The sequence below is a fragment of the Saimiri boliviensis genome, chromosome X, assembly GCF_048565385.1.
Source record: "Saimiri boliviensis isolate mSaiBol1 chromosome X, mSaiBol1.pri, whole genome shotgun sequence".
In the NCBI taxonomy this organism is placed as follows: Eukaryota; Metazoa; Chordata; class Mammalia; order Primates; family Cebidae; genus Saimiri; species Saimiri boliviensis.
Window position 1 is genome coordinate 112,207,491 of NC_133470.1, and position 18,045 is coordinate 112,225,535.

The following is an 18,045-nucleotide window of genomic DNA, read 5'->3' on the forward strand; positions in this document are numbered from 1 at the left end:
ATGTTCAACATTTCTTTCCCTTGCTCAAAATATGATGGTACAAGTCAAGTCTCATAGTTACCCACAAAAGCACGCAACTTAAAGCCAGAGTAAAATGCAACAATCTTCCAGAAGCAATGCAAGCAGACTGAATCCAAGGGTTAGTATACTAAATGGCCTTATGTGATGATACTAAGATTTAGGAATTACCCTAAAATGCGACATCTGATTCCATTAAACTTGAGTGGGGGGGGGGGGTGATATATAGCATAAATATGATCCAGTAAGAAGAAATTATCTATCTATCTATCTAGTTAGAGGTTACTGCCAGGTATCATTAGGGGACTCCCACATTTTGCCCTCTAACCTATCCCATTTTCAGTCCCTCTATACAGTCATAAGCATATTTCATACACTTTAGCAGGCCATCCAAACAGACCAACTCAATCTGAGCTCTAAGATGACTGAAGTTCTTAAACCTTTCCTAGAACTATGACCAAAAGACTGCCTTATTTCTAAACCACAACAAATACATGAAAGCATCCTGCAAAATCAATATCCCCAAAAGAACTATCGAGATGCAAAGAAAGGAGGCAAAATAATGACTCAGCAAATATTTAATATTAAGAGCAATACATTATTAAAAACAAATATATGCCAGGGCTAACGTTTTTGTTTTGGATAGACTTGAAATTACGTTCTACTACAGAGAACTTGAAACTATATCAGATTCATAGTTATTGCAACTTTGCTGTTATGACATAGTTTATTTTAACAATATTTTATTTGTTAGGTCATTAGACAGGAAAGAAACTTCTCAATTAGAAAACTCTTCCTAAAAAAAAAATGTGTTATAATGATCCTCTTGGCAAAAAGTTATCTGTGAAATAACGTAGCGGCACTAAGAACAACATGACTGAGAAGATTATTCATATGCAAGGATCTCCATCTTATTCTGCGACTATTATTTTGGCAAAAATACTCAAAATGATCTTTTCATCATGAAATACAATCTCCCTCTCCTCTGTCTCCCCTTACCCACCATAAATGACTTTGCTCAGCTATCCTGACTAATAAATTAATTGCAACTAAGGGCTAGGCACAGTGGCTCATGCCTCTAATACAGCACTTTGGGAGACTGAGGCAGGAAGATTACTTGAGCCCAGGTGTTTGAAACTAGCCTGGGCAACATAACAAGACCCTGCCTCTAAAAAATTAATAATAATAATATAATAAATCACAACTAGGAAAGGGAAAAACTTTTCTCCTTCAACTACTGCATATAAACTATTCTGATGGGCCGGGCGCGGTGGCTCACGCCTGTAATCCCAGCACTTTGGGAGGCCGAGGCGGGTGGATCACGAGGTCAAGAAATCGAGACCATCCTGGTCAACATGGTGAAACCCCGTCTCTACTAAAAGTACAAAAAATTAGCTGGGCATGGTGGCACGTGTCTGTAATCCCAGCTACTCAGGAGGCTGAGGCAGGAGAATTGCCTGAACCCAGGAGGCGGAGGCTGTGGTGAGCCAAGATTGCGCCATTGCAGTCCAGCCTGGGTAACAAGAGCGAAATTCCGTCTCAAAAAAAAAAAAAGAAGAAGAAGCAGCCATAAACTATTCTGATGATGTTTGCCAAACAAACCATTACCATGTCATTTTACTTGAATGTTTTACTTCATTATGTCCCTTTTCACAGGTTAGTCCTGTGTCACCTACTTTGGCTAACCATAATTTACAAAGGATTCAACTAAATTTCTCCTGTTTTTCTGTCCAAAGTCATAAAGCAACAAGCAGAATTTTTCTGGTGTTACACACTTGAACTTAGTTACTAGTGAACCTAGTATCTCATACTGATCATAACTTACAGATCACAAAATAATTTGGAAATCACTGTTGCAGATTCAACTCCCACAATATAAAAAAACAGCATTAACACAACTCTGAAAGTCTTCTATTAGGTCTGCTACTTAATATCCAAGTTTACATCAAATGATGTTAATAAGTGTGATGCTTTGCACAAAGTAAGTATGTGTATATGAATGGATGCATTTGTTTGCACAAAAAAATACTGAGAGGATTAACAACAAATACTTTTTCCAAGTTGTCTGCAAGGAGGAAGGATGATAAAAGAAATATAGGAGGAAGGAATCTGTGGAAGACTTCAATATATACCTTTGCATATAATTTTAACTTTTGAATAAGGAAAATGTTATACTCATTCAAATGAAACTGAATTTTGTCAGGTTATGTCACTGTCATAGAAACAGAATTTTTTAAATTTTTTAAATTTCTGAAATTGAAGACAAATTGGTAAAATAAGCCTAATCATGTACAACAAATTAACAACACAAGCATACAGAGAAAGTACTTATATAAAGTGAGTTTAGAACACAACACTTTGCTTATCCTCAGTGGGAAGAATTCTAAGGACACACACACAAAAAAAAATAAGATGAAAATTTAAAGCATTTGGCTCACATTTGTAGTCCCAGAACTTTGGGAGGCCAAGGTGGGGGCACTGCTTGAGGCCAGTGGTTTGAGACCAGCCTGGTCAACATAGTGAAACCTGTCTCTACAATAAAAGAGAGGGAGAGAGGGGTAGGAATGGGGGGAGAAAGGAGGGAGGGAGGAAGGGAGGGAGAGGAAGAAAGGGAGAGAGGGAGAGGGAGAGAGATCGCTTGAGCCCAGGAGTACAAGGCTGCAGTGAGCTGTGATTAGGTCATTGCACTCCAGCTTATGTGACAGAGCAAGACTCTGTCTCTATTTTAAAACAAAAAAAAGAAAGAAAGAAAGAAAAAGAAAGAAAAGAAAATTAAACTTTATACAATAGTTCTGTTGTCTACTATACTAATTCTGCTTTTTTGAAGTTATTTTCTTTATACTACAGGAAAAAGCAAGCAATCATGTTAATGATACTAAGAATCAAGATACTAAGTATAACAGAGATAGCAAATAAACTTTTAAAATACATGTTAGCCGGGCGCGGTGGCTCAAGCCTGTAATCCCAGCACTTTGGGAGGCCGAGGCGGGTGGATCACGAGGTCGAGAGATCGAGACCATCCTGGTCAACATGGTGAAACCCTGTCTCTACTAAAAATACAAAAAATTAGCTGGGCATGGTGGTGCGTGCCTGTAATCCGAGCTACTCAGGAAGCTGAGGCAGGAGAATTGCCTGAACCCAGGAGGCGGAGGTTGCGGTGAGCCGAGATCGCGCCATTGCACTCCAGCCTGGGTAACAAGAGCGAAACTCCGTCTCAAAAAAAAATAAAATAAAATAAAATACATGTTAAACTTAATAGAAGAAAATGCAAATTAAAACCACAAGACATCACTACACCTGTAAGAATTGCCAAAATAAAAAGATGATGGCTAGGCGCAGTGGCCCACACCTGTAATCCCAGCACTTTGGGAGGCCGAGGCAGGTAGATCACAAGGTCAGGAGTTCAAGACCAGCCTGGCCAAGACGGTGAAACCCTGTCTCCACTAAAAATACAAAAATTAGCCAGGCACAGTGGCGGGCACCTGTAATACTTGGGGGGTGATGAGGCAGGACAAATGACTGAACCTAGGAGGTGGAAGTTACAGTGAGCAGAGATCGTGCCACTGCACTCTAGCCTGGGTGACAGAGTTAAGACTCTGTCTCAAAAAAAAAAAAAAAAATAGTGACAACACCAAAAGATAGCAAAGATGCAAAGAAACTGATTTTTATACACTGATGGTGGAAATGCAAATTACAGCCACTCTGGCAAAGAGCTTAGATGTTTCTTTAAAAACCATACATGCACTTACCATAACCACTAGCAATCTTATACCTGAGCATTTATCCCAGAGAAATGAAAACCTATGTCCACATAAAAACGTGTACATAAACATCCATAGGACCTTCATTTGTAATAGCCAAAATTGAAAACAACTCCACTATGGGTTTGTGGCTCCCAAACATTCATATGTTGAAGTCCTATATTCCAGTAACCTCAGAATGTGACCTTAATTGGAGTCAGGATCTTTACTGAAGTCAACAAGTTAAAATGAAGTCCTTAGGGAGGAATGCAATATGAGCGGTATTCTAATTTAATAGAGGGGGCAATTTGGAAACAGACATGCACACAAGGAGAACACCATGTGAAAATGAAGGCAGAGATGGGAAGTAATGCTTTTACCATCGAAGGGACACCAAAGACTGCCAACAAACCACCAGCAGTTAAGAGAGGGGCACAGAATACATTCTCTCTCAGAAAGAACTAACCCTGCCAACTCCTTGATCTTGGACTTCTTGCCTCCAGAACAAAACATTTCTGTTGTTTAAGCTACCCGGTTTGTGGTACTTTTTGTTAGGCAGCCCTAAAAAACTAATAACAAACCCAAACAACCCTCAATGAGTAAATGGTTAAACAAACTGTGGTACATCTATACCACAGACTAACATCTCAGCATAGAAAGAAATGAACTATTGAAATACAACAACTTGGATGGATGCCAAGGAAATTATCCTAAATGCAAAAAAGAAAAAAATCAACAGTTATATGCAGTATGATTTCCATTTATATGACACCATGAAAACATCAAAATTATGAATAACAGATTAGTGGTTGACAGATACTAGAAATCAAATAGAGGAAGGAGAGGAGGGGTTGGGGGGTGAGTGTAACTAACTGAGTAATGTGAGGGATATTTGTGATGACAGAACAGTTCTGTAGTGGTAGTGGTTACACCGATCTACACATGATAAAACTGCACAGAATTATACACATAAAACACGCAAACATACTTATCTAAATGAGTGCATGTATTAACTAGTGAGATCTGAATGAACCACAGTTAGCCCTCCATATCCACGGGTTCCCCATGCTGATTCAACCAACCACAGACAGAAAATATTCAGGGCAAAAAGAACACAAAAATAACAACAATAAAAAGTAATACAAATAAAATCAATACAATATAAATATTTATATTATATTAGGTGTTATAAGTCATCGAGAGATGATTTAAAGTATACGAGAGGATGTGTGTAGGTTACGTGAAAATACTATGCCATTTTATCTAATAAACTTGAGCGTCCATGGATTTTGATATCATCGAGGGTCCTCGAACCAATTCCCCACAGATATCAAGGGACACCTATATAAGGACTATCCAATGTCAATTTCCCGGTCTTGATATTGTACTATAATTATGAAAATGTTACCATTGGGGGAAACTGAGTGAAGAACACATGGGACTTTGTTCCTGATTCTGCAACATTCCATTAATTATTATACCAAGATAAAACTTTAAGAATGGAGTAAAACAGAGGACAAAAGAGAAAAAAAAATGCAGAAAGCAAAGAACTTTAACATTTTTAATAGCATGCACAAAAGTGAAACAAAGACTTAGCTGAGTGTGGTGGCCCACGCCTGTAATCCCAGCACTTTGGGAGGCCAAGGTGAGCAGATCACCTGATGCTGGAAGTTCAAAACCAGCCTCACCAACATGGGGAAACCCCATCCATCTCTACTAAAAATACACAATTAGCCAGGCATGGTGGCACATGCCTGGAAACCCAGCTACTCAGGAAGCTGAGGCAGGAGACTCGCTTGAACCCATGAGGCGGAGGTTGTGGTGAGCCAAGATTGCACCACTGCACTCTAGCCTGGTTGACAAGAGTGAAACTCCATCCAAAAAAAAAAAAAAAGAAACAAGGACTCAAAACAGATGTTCATATACTCATGCTCATAACAGCATTATTCACAACTGCCAAAAGGTAGAAGCAACTCAAGTACAGCATTATTCACAACTGCCAAAAGACAGAAGTAACTCAAGTATCCATCAATGAATGAATGAATGAATGGATGAACAAAATATGGGAAATACACACAATGGAAAATTATTCAGCCTTAAAAAGGAAGGAAATTATGACACAAGCTACAATATGGATGAGCCTGGAAGACAGCACTAAGTGAAATAAGCCAGTCACAAAAGGATAAATAGGCTATAATTCTGCTAAATAGGAATATATATATATATGTGAGGTACCTAGGAGTCAAATTCAAAGAAAAGTAGAATGGTGGTTGGGCTAGGGAAAATGGGAAATTAGTGCTAAATGAGTACAGACTTTCAGCTGGGAGAGATGAAAAGGTTCTGGAAGAAGACTACCCTGGAGATGGTACCTATGACATGAGGCATCTGTGGGCTTGTTTCCTGTATTGCTGGTCAAGACTACAGATCAATTTGAATATGATGGTTCCGAAAACTGTGATGTATATCTACAGATTAAGGGTAAATGAGAGAGGGTATATGACTACACCAACTCTTCCTTTGATGGCATAATTGTGGTGATGAGTCGAGAGGACACCTAGGTCTCCAAGTGGCAGCAAGTCAGTAACTAAGCCAGGTATGTAGGCGGTGTCAGTCACCGGTTGCCTGCCCCAAGGAATCCTGTGGGAGCTGAAAAGTAGAGAAGTGGTCTATAAATCCAGAGATGCAGCCATAAAGACCTAAGAAGACGCAGGGGTGTCAGGATTTTTGCCTTCTACCTCCTGCCTCTGCCTATTTTTTGTCCTGGAACTAAATGGGCAGAACTTCAAATACTTCCCACCTTCCAACTCTGAGACTCAGCAGACTGCTGAGAGAGTAGTACATCATGTCCCTGAACTTTTTATCTTCTTTGGACTATGAGTGGGGTTAGGAGGGATATGGGTTGGTGGATTAACAGAACTGAGGAGAGAGCAGGATGCTGATACTCCTACCCAGGGCTGTACCTTGCCAGTGAGAAAGACTCTAGGTTGAATGCCAATAAATACAAACCTCTAGAAAGTTTTAAAAAATGGAAGAACTTCCAGAGATGGATGGTGGTGATTGCTGCACAACAAATGTGAAAGCACTTAATGCTTCTGAACTGTACACTTAAAAATGGTTCGGTCGGGCACGGTGGCTCAAGCCTGTAATCCCAGCACTTTGGGAGGCCGAGGCGGGTGGATCACGAGGTCAAGAGATCGAGACCAGCCTGGTCAAAATGGTGAAACCCCGTCTCTACTAAAAATACAAAAAACTAGCTGAGCATGGTGGCGCGTGCCTGTAATCCCAGCTACTCAGGAGGCTGAGGCAGCAGAAATGCCTGAACCCAGGAGGCGGAGGTTGCGGTGAGCCGAGATCGCGCCATTGCACTCCAGCCCGGGCAACAAGAGCGAAACTCTGCCTCAAAAAAAAAAAAAAAAAAAAAAAAAAAAGGTTCAAATGAGGCTGGGCGTGGTGACTCACGCCTATAATCCCAGCACTTTGGGAGGCTGAGGTGGGTGGATCACGAGGTCAGGAGATGGAGACCATCCTGGTCAACATGGTGAAACCCCATCTCTACTAAAAATACAAAAATTAACTGGGCATGGTGGAATACACCTGTAGTCCCTGCTACTTGGGAGGGTGAGGCAGGAGAATTGCTTGAACCCAGGAGGCAGAGGTTGCGGTGAGCCGAGATCGCGCCATTGCACTCCAGCCTGGGTAACAAGAGTGAAACTTCGTCTCAAAAAAAAAAAAAAAAAAAAAGGTTCAAATGGATATGTCATGGATACTTTACCATAATAAAAAAAAGTTAAAGCAAAAAAATGTTTAATCAGGAATATCAATATAAACTCATTTTTGAATTACATAAAAAACAAATACACTTAACTATAGTACATTAAAATATACTAACCAATAAAAACCTGTAATAAACTTCAAAAAAAGAGATAAAAGGACAAATCCATGTTATCATTATAGTTACTAAATTCACACCTTAATTTGGAAATTGGTAACTAAAGGAAAAAATTAAGTATTTACTCTACCTTTTCCTTAAGAATTATATTTCGGGTTGGGCACCATGGCTCACGCCTGTAATCCCAGCACTTTGGGAGGCCAGGTTGGTGGATCACCTGAGGGCAACAGTTTGACACCAGCCTGGCCAACAAGGTAAAACCTCATCTCTACTAAAAATACCAAAAAAAAAAAAAAAAAAAAAAAAAAAAAATGCTGGGCATGGTGGCATGGGCCTGTAATCCCAGCTACTCAGGAGGCTGAGGCAGGAGAATCGCTTGAACCCAGGAGGTGGAGGTTGCAGTGAGCTGAGATGGCGCCATTGCATTCCAGCCTTGATGGCAAGAACAAAACTCAGTCTCGATTAAAAAAAAAAAGAATTATATTACAAGTAACAAGCAATCTCAGTTAATGAAAGAAAACTACAGTATTTTAAAGAAGCCAGTGAATACAGAAGGAGTGATTTTGGAAATTATTCCATAAGTCACAATGAAATCAGTGATACAAACAAGATTAGGAACTGTTATTAAAAATATCAGGTGAGGCCGGGCGCCGTGGCTCACACCTGTAATCCCAACACTTTGGGAGGCTGAGGCAGGCAGATCACCTGAGGTCAGGAGCTCAAGACCAGCCTGGCCAACATGGTAAAACACAAGCTCTACTAAAAATAAAAAAGAAAAAAAAATTTTGCCCAATGTGGTGGTGGATACCTGTAATCCCAGCTACTCAGGAGGCTGAGGCAGAAGAACTGCTTGAACCTGGGAGGCAGAGGTTGCAGGGAGCTCAGACTGCACCATTGCACTCTGGCCTAGGCAACAAGAGTGAAACGCTTTGTCCCAAAAAAAAACAAAAATAATAAATAAATAAATAAATCAGGTGATCATGTGTATGGCTGTTGCAGAACTGGCCATCTTTTAGTTTCCACGTAACATCACACAGATGATTTTCTACTTACAAGGTGAAAACCTAGCAGTACAGTAAGAGAACTGGATAGTTATCATCCTGAGCCAGGAATTAACTTTATCATCACTAACGTATCTACAGGTAAGATACAACATCAAATATACAAAATCACCTAAGATGTATTCCAACCAGTAACTCCTGAGTGCAAGCAATGCTCTCGCCTTTGCCTCCCAGAGTTGGGATTATATGAAGACTTTAGTGTACCTACTACTGTATGATTTTACTTATATTAAATTCTAAATTATTAAAAATGCGAACTAACCTACCTTGACAGAAAGGAGGCAAGAAAAAACTTGAGGGTAATGAAGATGGGTTTTTTTGGTTTCGTTTTTTTATGAGACAGGGTCTCCCTCTGCCACCCAGACTACAATGCAGTGGCATGATCACAGATCACAGTTCACTCAAATTCATAAGTTAAAGCCACTGTCCCTCCTCAGTAACTGCATGCCACCATGCTCAGCTAATATTTTTGTGGGTGTGGGTGTGTGTGTGTGGGTGTGTGTGTGTGTGTGTGGGTGTGTGTGTGTGTAGAGACAGGGTCTTGCGTTGTTGCCTAGGCCTGACTCAAACTCGTACCTTCAAAAGATCCTCCTGCCTCAGCTTCCCAAAGTGCTGAGATTACAGGTGTGAGCAACCACAACTCAGCAGAGATGTTCTTTATCTTGATTGTGGTGGGTGGTTACAAGGGAGCATACCTCATGGGTGACGTTTACTATATGTAAATTATACCTCAATATACAGTCACATGTCACTTAACAATGGGGTTAAGTTCTGAGAAATCCATCATTGGGCAATTCATCATTGTGCAAATATCATACAGTATACTTACACAAACCTAGATGGTATAGCCTACTTATTATACACCTAAGCTACATGGTATAGCTTATTGGTCCTAGGCTACAAACCTATACAGCATGTTACTGTACTAAATACTGTAGGCAACTAACACAATGGTATTTGTGTATCTAATCATATATAAATCTTAAAAAGTACAGTAAAAATACTGTAGAAAAGATAAAAATGATATGCTTGTATAGGGTACTCACCACAAATGGAGCTCGTAGTACTGAAAGTTGCTCTGTGTGAGTCAGTGAGTGAGTGATGAGTGAAAGTGAAGGTCTAGGACATTACCAGACACTACTGCACACTTCATAAACACTGTACATTTAGGAGACACTGAATTTATTTTTTAAAATATTTTTGGCCAGGCATGGTGGCTCATGCCTGTAATCTCAGCACTTTGGGAGACCAAGGCGGGTAGATCACAAGGTCAAGTGATCGAGACCATTCTGGCTAACACAGTAAAACTCCGTCTCTACCAAAAATACAAAAAATTAGCCAGGCATGGTGGCACGCGCCTGCAGTCCCAGCTACTCAGGAGGCTGAGGCAGGAGAATGGATTGAACCTGGGAGTCAGATGTTAGAGTGAGCTGAGAATGCATGACTGCACTCCAGCCTGGGTGACAGAATGAGACTCTGTCTCACAAAAATAATTTTTCCTTCTTCAATAATAAATTAATCTTAGCCGGGCGCGGTGGCTCAAGCCTGTAATCCCAGCACTTTGGGAGGCCGAGGCGGGTGGATCACGAGGTCAAGAGATCGAGACCAGCCTGGTCAACATGGTGAAACACCGTCTCTACTAAAGATACAAAAAAATGAGCTGGGCATGGTGGCGCATGCCTGTGATCCCAGCTACTCAGGAGGCTGAGGCAGGAGAATTGCCTGAACCCAGGAGGCGGAGGTTGCGGTGAGCCGAGATCGCGCCATTGCACTTCAGCCTGGGTAACAAGAGCGAAACGCCGTCTCAAAAAAAAAAAAATTAATTAATCTTCACTTACTGTAACTTTTTTACTTTATAAAACTTAAACTTTTTGACTCCAAATTATAACACTTAGCTTAAAACACATTGCACAGCTGTAAAAAAAATTTTTCTTTATATCCTTATTCTATAAGCTTTTTTCTATTTTTAAATTTTTTATTTGTTTTGCTTTTTAAACTTTTTTGTTAAACGCCAAGACACAAATACACATTAGCCTAGGCCTACATAGGGTCAGGATCATCAATATAACTGTCTTCCACTTCCATATCTTGTCCTACTGGAAGGTCTTCAGGGACAGTAACATGTAGAGCTCTCATCTGTCATGATAACAGTACCTTTTTCTGGAATACACACTGAAAGACCTAAGACTGTTTTACAGTTGACTTTTTTTTTTTTCTTGAGACAGGGTCTCACTCTTACCTACAGTGGATTGCAGTGGTATGATAATTGCTCACTGCAACCTTGAACTCCTTGGCTCAAGCAATCCTCTCACCTCAGCCTCTCAAGTAGCTCGGACTACAGGTATGCACTAACATGTCTGGTTAATTTTTCTGTGTATTTTTTTTGTAAAGACAGCATCTCACTATGTTGCCCAGGATGATCTCAAGCTCCTGGGCTCAACTGACCCTGCCATCTCAGCCTCCCAAAATGTTGGGATTATAGGCATCAGCCACCATGCCCAGTCACAATTTTTGTAAGAGTTCATTCTAAAATAATGATAAATAGTATAGCAAATATATAAACCAGTAACATAGTTATGACCAAGTATTATGTACTGTAAATAACTGTATATGCTATACTTTTATACAACTAGCAGGGCAGGTTAATTTATACCAGCATCCCCACAAACACATGAGAAATGCACTGCACTAAAACATTATAAAGGCTATGGCATGACTAGGCGAAAGGAACTTTTAGCTCCATTATAATATTATGGGACCATCATGCAGTATATGGTCCATCACTGACCAAAACATCATTATTCAGCACATGACTGTAGATGATATAAAAGGAGGATGAGCTGTGCTAGGTTATTACAGTTGAGGCTTAAGAGAGCAGATTCACATGGGAGGATCACTTGAGACCAGGAGTTCAAGACCAGCCAGGGCAACATAGTAAGACCCTGTCGATACAAAAAAATAGTAATAATAAAAAACTATGGCCAGGCAGGGTGGCTCATGGCTATAATCTTAACACTTTGGGAGGCCAAAGTGGGTGGCTTGAGGCCAAGAATTCAAGACCAGTCGGGGCAACATGCAGAAACCCCAGCTATACAAAACATACAAAACTTGGCTGGGCATGGTGACATGCATCTCTCTAGTCCCAGCTACTCAGGAGGCTGAGGTGGGAGGATCACTTCAGCCCAGGAGGCGGAGGTTGATGCAGTGAGCCAAGACAGCACCACTGCACTCCACCCTGAGCAACAGAGCAAGACTGTCTCATACAACAACAACAACAAAATTAGGCATACATGGTGGCACACACCCGTAGTCCCAGCTGCTTGGGAGGCTGGGGCCAGAGAATCGCTTGAGCCCACAAGCTGGGAGATTGCAGTGAGCTATGATTATGTCACTGCACTCCAGACTGGGTGACAGAGATCAACTCTGTCTTAGAGGGAAAGACAGAGAGAAAGGGGAAGGGGAAGGGGAAGAGGAGGGAGGGAGAGAGAAACCAAATTCAATGCATGTATGGTTTAGATAAACCAGCTACGATAGATGTTTATGAATACTTGGAGAAATCTGAATATGGACCAGGCATTAAAATAAAATTTTATTGGCATGAAATAGTGGAGCTAAGTAAAAAAAGAAGAAAGAAAAGGAGGGAAGAAAAAGACAAGACAGACACAAAAGTACATGTATAGAATAATAATAATGTCACTTTTCCTGCCTCCTCTACTCTGAATGGATGCTTCTTTTTTTAACGGTACATATATATGCATATAGAAAAATATCTGCAAGATAAAATAGAATGGTTTTGTTTTCTTTATGGTTTGAGAGACAGAGTCTCACTGTCACCCAGGCTAGAGTGCACTGTCACCTCAAACTCCTGGGCTCAAGTGGTCCTCCTACCTCAGCCTCCTGAATAACTGGGACTACAGGTGTGCACCACCATGCCTAGCTAATTTTTTTTTTCATTTTCTGTAAAGGTGGGAGTCTCACAATGTTGCCCAGGCTGGTCTCATGATCCTCCCACCTTGGCCTCCCAAAGCACTTGGATTACAAGCATGAGCCACTATGTCCAGCCTGGTTTTGCTTTATTTTTAGTTATCTTCAGTTTCTTTTTACAATGGACATATATGACTTTTATAAGAATATTTAAAACTATACTTAAAAATCTATCCAAAGCACATGAAAGAGACTCAGGTCACTAATTAGTAGGGAAGTGCAAATCAAACCACATTAAGATTTGACTTCACACCCATTAAAAAGACCATTAGTTAAATAAATAAAGTTGGTGAGGAAATGGAGAAACAAACTGTGGGGATATATCTGTGGAAAACAGTGTAACTGTTCCTTACACACACACACACACACACGGCGGGGCATGGTGGCTCCCACTTGTAATCCCAGCACTTTGAGAGGCTAAGGCAGGCAGATCACTTGAGGTCAGGAGTTCAAGACCAACCTGGCCAACACGGCAAAACTCCATCTCTACTTAAAAAAAAAAATTAGCCGGGCATGGTGGTGAGCAGAATCTCTTGAACCAAGGAAGCAGCAGTTGCAGTGAGTGGAGATGGCACCACTGCACTCCAGCCTGGATGACAGGTGAGACTCTGTCCCAAAAAAACAATAAATAAAAAATAAACAAACACAGTATTACCATATGATCTAGCAATTGCAATTCTGGGTATATACCCTAAAGAATTCAAAGCAAGGACTCAAAAAAGATATTTATACACCCATGTTCACAGCAACATTATTCACAACAGCCAAGGTGGAAGCAACCCAAGTTATCTATCAACAGATGAATGGACAAACAAAATGTGAAATACACATATGACAGATTATAAACTCCAACATATTAAACAAGGAGTCAGGCACGGTGGCTACCGCTTATAATCCCAGCACTTTAAGAGGCCAAGGTGGGCGGCTCACCTGAGGTTAGGAGTTTGAGACCAGCCTGGCCAACATGGTGAAACCCCGTCTCTACTAAAAACACAAAAATTAGCGGGGTATGGTGGCGGGCGCGTGTAACACCAGCTACTCAGGAGGCTAAGGCAGGAGGACCACTTGAACCCAGGAGGCAGAGGTTGCAGTGAGCCGAGATCATACCACTCCACTGCAGCCTGGGTGACCAAGGATGAACCTTAAAGACATCGGGCTAAGTGAAATAAAACCCAGTGACAAAAGGACAAATATTCTATTATTCTACAAATACAGAATGAAGTACCTAAAGGTATCAGATTCAAAGAGACAAAGTAGAATGGTGGTTGCCAGGTGCTGGGTGTTTATGGGTCCAGAGTTCCAGTTTGGAAAAATTGTTGAAGTTGCTAGAAATAGATGGTAGTGATAGCTGCAAAACAATGTGAATGTACTTAATGCCACTAAACTGTGCACTTCAAAAGTAAAAATAGGAAATTTTGTTACATATATGCTACCACAATTTTTAGAAATCTGTCGAAAAAAAAAAATCTGATTTTTTGTTTTTTGTTTTTCCAAAATCAGGAAGCTGATTCTTAGGTGAAAAGGCAAAGGAGTTAGAGTAACCAAAACCATTTTGAAAAAGAACAAAGTTGGAGGACTCTCTTGATGTCACACAAAGCTTTCAATAAAGCAACGGTAAGATAGTGTGTGAATGGTGATCAAGAAAGATCAACAAAATAGGATAGAAAGTCCTGAAATAGACCTACACACATATGGTCATTTGATTTTTGACAAAGGTGCCAAGGCAATTCAATGAAGAAAGATAGTCTTTTCAACAAATGGTGCTGGAATGACTCGATATCCATATGTGAAAAAAAGTTAATTCTTTCCATACCTTGTACCATATGCAAAAATTAACTCAAAATGGATGTTAGACTCAAATGTAAAATCCTAAAACTATAAAAACTTCTAGGCAGCTTTATTTGTAGTCACCAAAAGTGGAAACAACCCAAATGTCCTTCAACTGGTGGTAAATAGATAAGCAAATTATGTTATACAATGGAATACTACTCAGTAATAAAAAGGAACAAATTTCTGCTAAACACAACACCCTGGATAAATCTCAAATGCATTATGCTAAGTCAAAGAAGCCAGACTCAACTGGCTACTTACTATATGATTCCATGTACATGACAGTCTGGAAAGAGCAAAAAACATATATATGAGAAAGAAATCAGTGGTTGCCAGGGGCTATGGTTGGGAGGAAAGGACTACCAAGGAATATTGGAGGGATTGGAGGGATATGGACATGGGGGTACTGGAACTGATCTAAAACTTAATTGTAGCGACAGTTAGACAAATGTATACATTTGTCAAAACTCCCAGAACTATATGCTAAAAAGTGTAAATTAGACTGTATATAAATATTTTAATTTTTTTTTAAATTTGTGCCCATCAGTGTTCCCCTGCCAACACTCAAATGCTTTCTTCTGATTTATTTCATCAACATCTACACTGGAACAAAGCTATCTGTTTCAGCTATGTGAATAATACTTAATTCTCTGTTGCTGTGATTGTTTTAACCAATTAACACATAAGTAATCCCTCATACTGACTGAAACATGATTGAAGGCATTGGCCAAAGGCCATATGCATTTGTAATTTTAACAGATATCAAAATTACCCTCCATAAACGAGGGTTATATAGAATTATACCTCCACCAGCAACATCTGTATGGATCTGTCAGTTTCTAAACAGTCACCAACAGTACTGTCAAAACAGAGATTTTTGGCAATCTGCTAATTGAACGGTGATATTCAGGATATAGGTGAATCTCCCTACACAAAATTCTACTTCACAATCTCAGGAACCAAGCATACATTTTCAATAAATCCTTTGTTACTCAAAACATCAACCAAACAGATTTGGGTAACGCAGTACTAATCACTATCTGAACTCCTGCTAAGGAAATCAAGAACCAAACAGGTCTGACTAAGAAGGGATACCTATTATTTTAATAAGCACTTCTCTGTTTTTCTCATTTAAGCTCCATTCATATTATCTTTTTTTTTTTATTTTTTTTTTGAGACGGAGTCTCATTCTGTCGCCCACGCTGTAGTGCAGTGGCTCAATCTTGGCTCACTGCAACCTCCGCCTCCCAGGTTCAAGTGATTCTACCGCAGCCTCCTGAATAGCAGGGATTACAGATGCATGCCACCATGCCCAGCTAATTTTTTGTATTTTTTAGTAGAGAGGGGTTTTCAACATATCGGCCAGGCTGGTCTCAAACTCCTGACCTCATGACCTTTGGTCTCCCAAAGTGCTGAGATTACAGGTGTGAGCCACCACACCCAGCCATATTCTTTTTCATAAATGCTGTTTGCATTTTCTTAACAAGCTAATGATTTTTTTTCTTACTGACTCCAAAGAGCTCTTTATATGTTAGGATAAACAGCCTTTCAGGCTTCTTAAGGCAAAATTTCTCTCCACTGCTTCCACAGAGACAATTTCCTGCTAAAATGGATTCTTTGTGCAAAAGCCCTACCATATCTCCCAGTCTGACTAAACCTTTTCCATAAAGGCTTTATTTTATAGCCCGCTCATCTCTTTACCTGCTCCCACTGTCACATAAAAAGGATATTATTGTATTTTGCACTCAAGCTTTCTGAGACCTACCATCTCTGGGCTAGCTCACTATTCTCCACACTTCTTTGATGCACTACCTACCTGTCCCTTTACACACTTTTTGTGATCTACACATTTTGTCTCCAAGTGTGCTAAAAATAGGAGATTGCAGAGGTATTTTGTTTATGTTGTTGTTTCCGTATTATACGAGAGGAAAAAAGCTTTTTTCCTCTCGTATAATACGGAAACAACAACATAAACAAAATACTATCTAGATATAAATAAAATATTTACCATACTACCATGGTAATACCAGAAGTGTTACCAAAATACTTATGCAAGTAATAGCATAAAATAGCTTCCACAGCAAATCAACTTCCCCTAAATACTAATCAACGCTGACTTTTTTTTTTAAAGTTAAAAGCTTTTCCCGGCTGGGCATGGTGGCTCATGCCTGTAATCCAAGCACTTTGGAGGCCAAGGTGGGCGGATCACCTGAGGTCCGGAGTTCAAGACCAGCCTGACCAACACGGTGAAACCTCGTCTTTAAAAAAATAATAATAAAATAAAAATAAAAAAGCTTTTCCCAAGGTCACACAGCTAAGAGGCAAAAACCTGGGCTTGAACTCATCTTCTACATATTTGTCTCACAAATACATAGTTGTCTTACTAGGATAATTCACATAATAGCTCTACAGAAAAAAATAAGACTACAATCTTAAAGTATTGTGAATCACTCAATTTCAAACATGAGGTCTTAATTTCCTTCCTTTGTACTTAAGGAATTACCTAAAACTATCACATAGAAACCCCTGAAATATCTTACTCTTCATTCAATACATGCAATAAAAATAGTATTTCCTTACAATTGTGTATACAAAATGATCTTTAGCAAAATCTTGAGCAGCAGGAAATCCCCAACAGCTATATTTTGCTATCAATCTTATTATAAAGCAATAGGCATTTGCTATGGGCTAGATATGGTTTGTCTGTCCCCACCAAAACTCATGTTGAAATTTGATCCCCAATGTGGCTGTGTTGAGATAGGGCCTACAGAGAGGTGTCTGGGTCATGGGGGCGGATCCCTCATCAATGGCTTATTGCCATTCTTTTGGTAATGAGTGAAGTCCGAGTTCTCACTCTGGTGAGACTGGATTAGTTCTCATGGGAATGGATTCATTCCCAAGAGAGTGGGCTTTTGTTATAAAGCCAAGACATCCCCTTCTTTGAATGCATCCACTTCCCCTTCGACCTCATCTACCATGTTTTGACCTAGCAAGTAACCATCACCAGGAGCCAAGTAGACATGGCGCAATGCTTCTCTTATTTTCCAGACTGTAGAACCCTGAGCTAAAACCTCTTTTGTTTATAAATTACCCAGCCTCAGGTGTTCTGTTACAGCAACACAAATGGACTAAGACAGCATTTACTTCCTAAAGAGGAGTAATAGTTCTAGGTAGTTGCTTAATAAATTAATTATGGAAAATTCCACCTATGAGAGCAATTCTCTTAAATTCCAATAGGCATAAAAATCATATAAAATGCTTGTTTAAATGCAGGGTCACAGGTCCCACACACAAGGACTCATTCAGTAGATCTGTATACAGGTTTCAAGATTTATTCACAAATTCCCTAATATAGGTGAATCCATACTCCACTTTAAGAAAAGCTACTGTAAGTCATGGAATCAACAACCTGGTATATATAGGATTACCCAGTTTTAGAGAAACAGAAGGTATGAGTAGCTTGGGAAGAGAAGTAAACATGTTCCCCCCTTCCTGCCTTGGGCCACTTAATCATCTGAACATT

At 39.9% G+C, this 18,045-nt stretch overlaps 1 protein-coding gene and 1 pseudogene across 14 annotated transcripts in view; one reads left to right on the forward strand and one right to left on the reverse strand.

Moving 5' to 3' along the window:
- Positions 1-18,045, reverse strand: part of STAG2 (STAG2 cohesin complex component) — a 152,297-nt gene that overhangs the window by 95,204 nt on the left and 39,048 nt on the right. The window lies entirely within an intron of this gene.
- Positions 6,135-6,458, forward strand: LOC120361831 (transcription elongation factor SPT4-A-like; annotated as a pseudogene).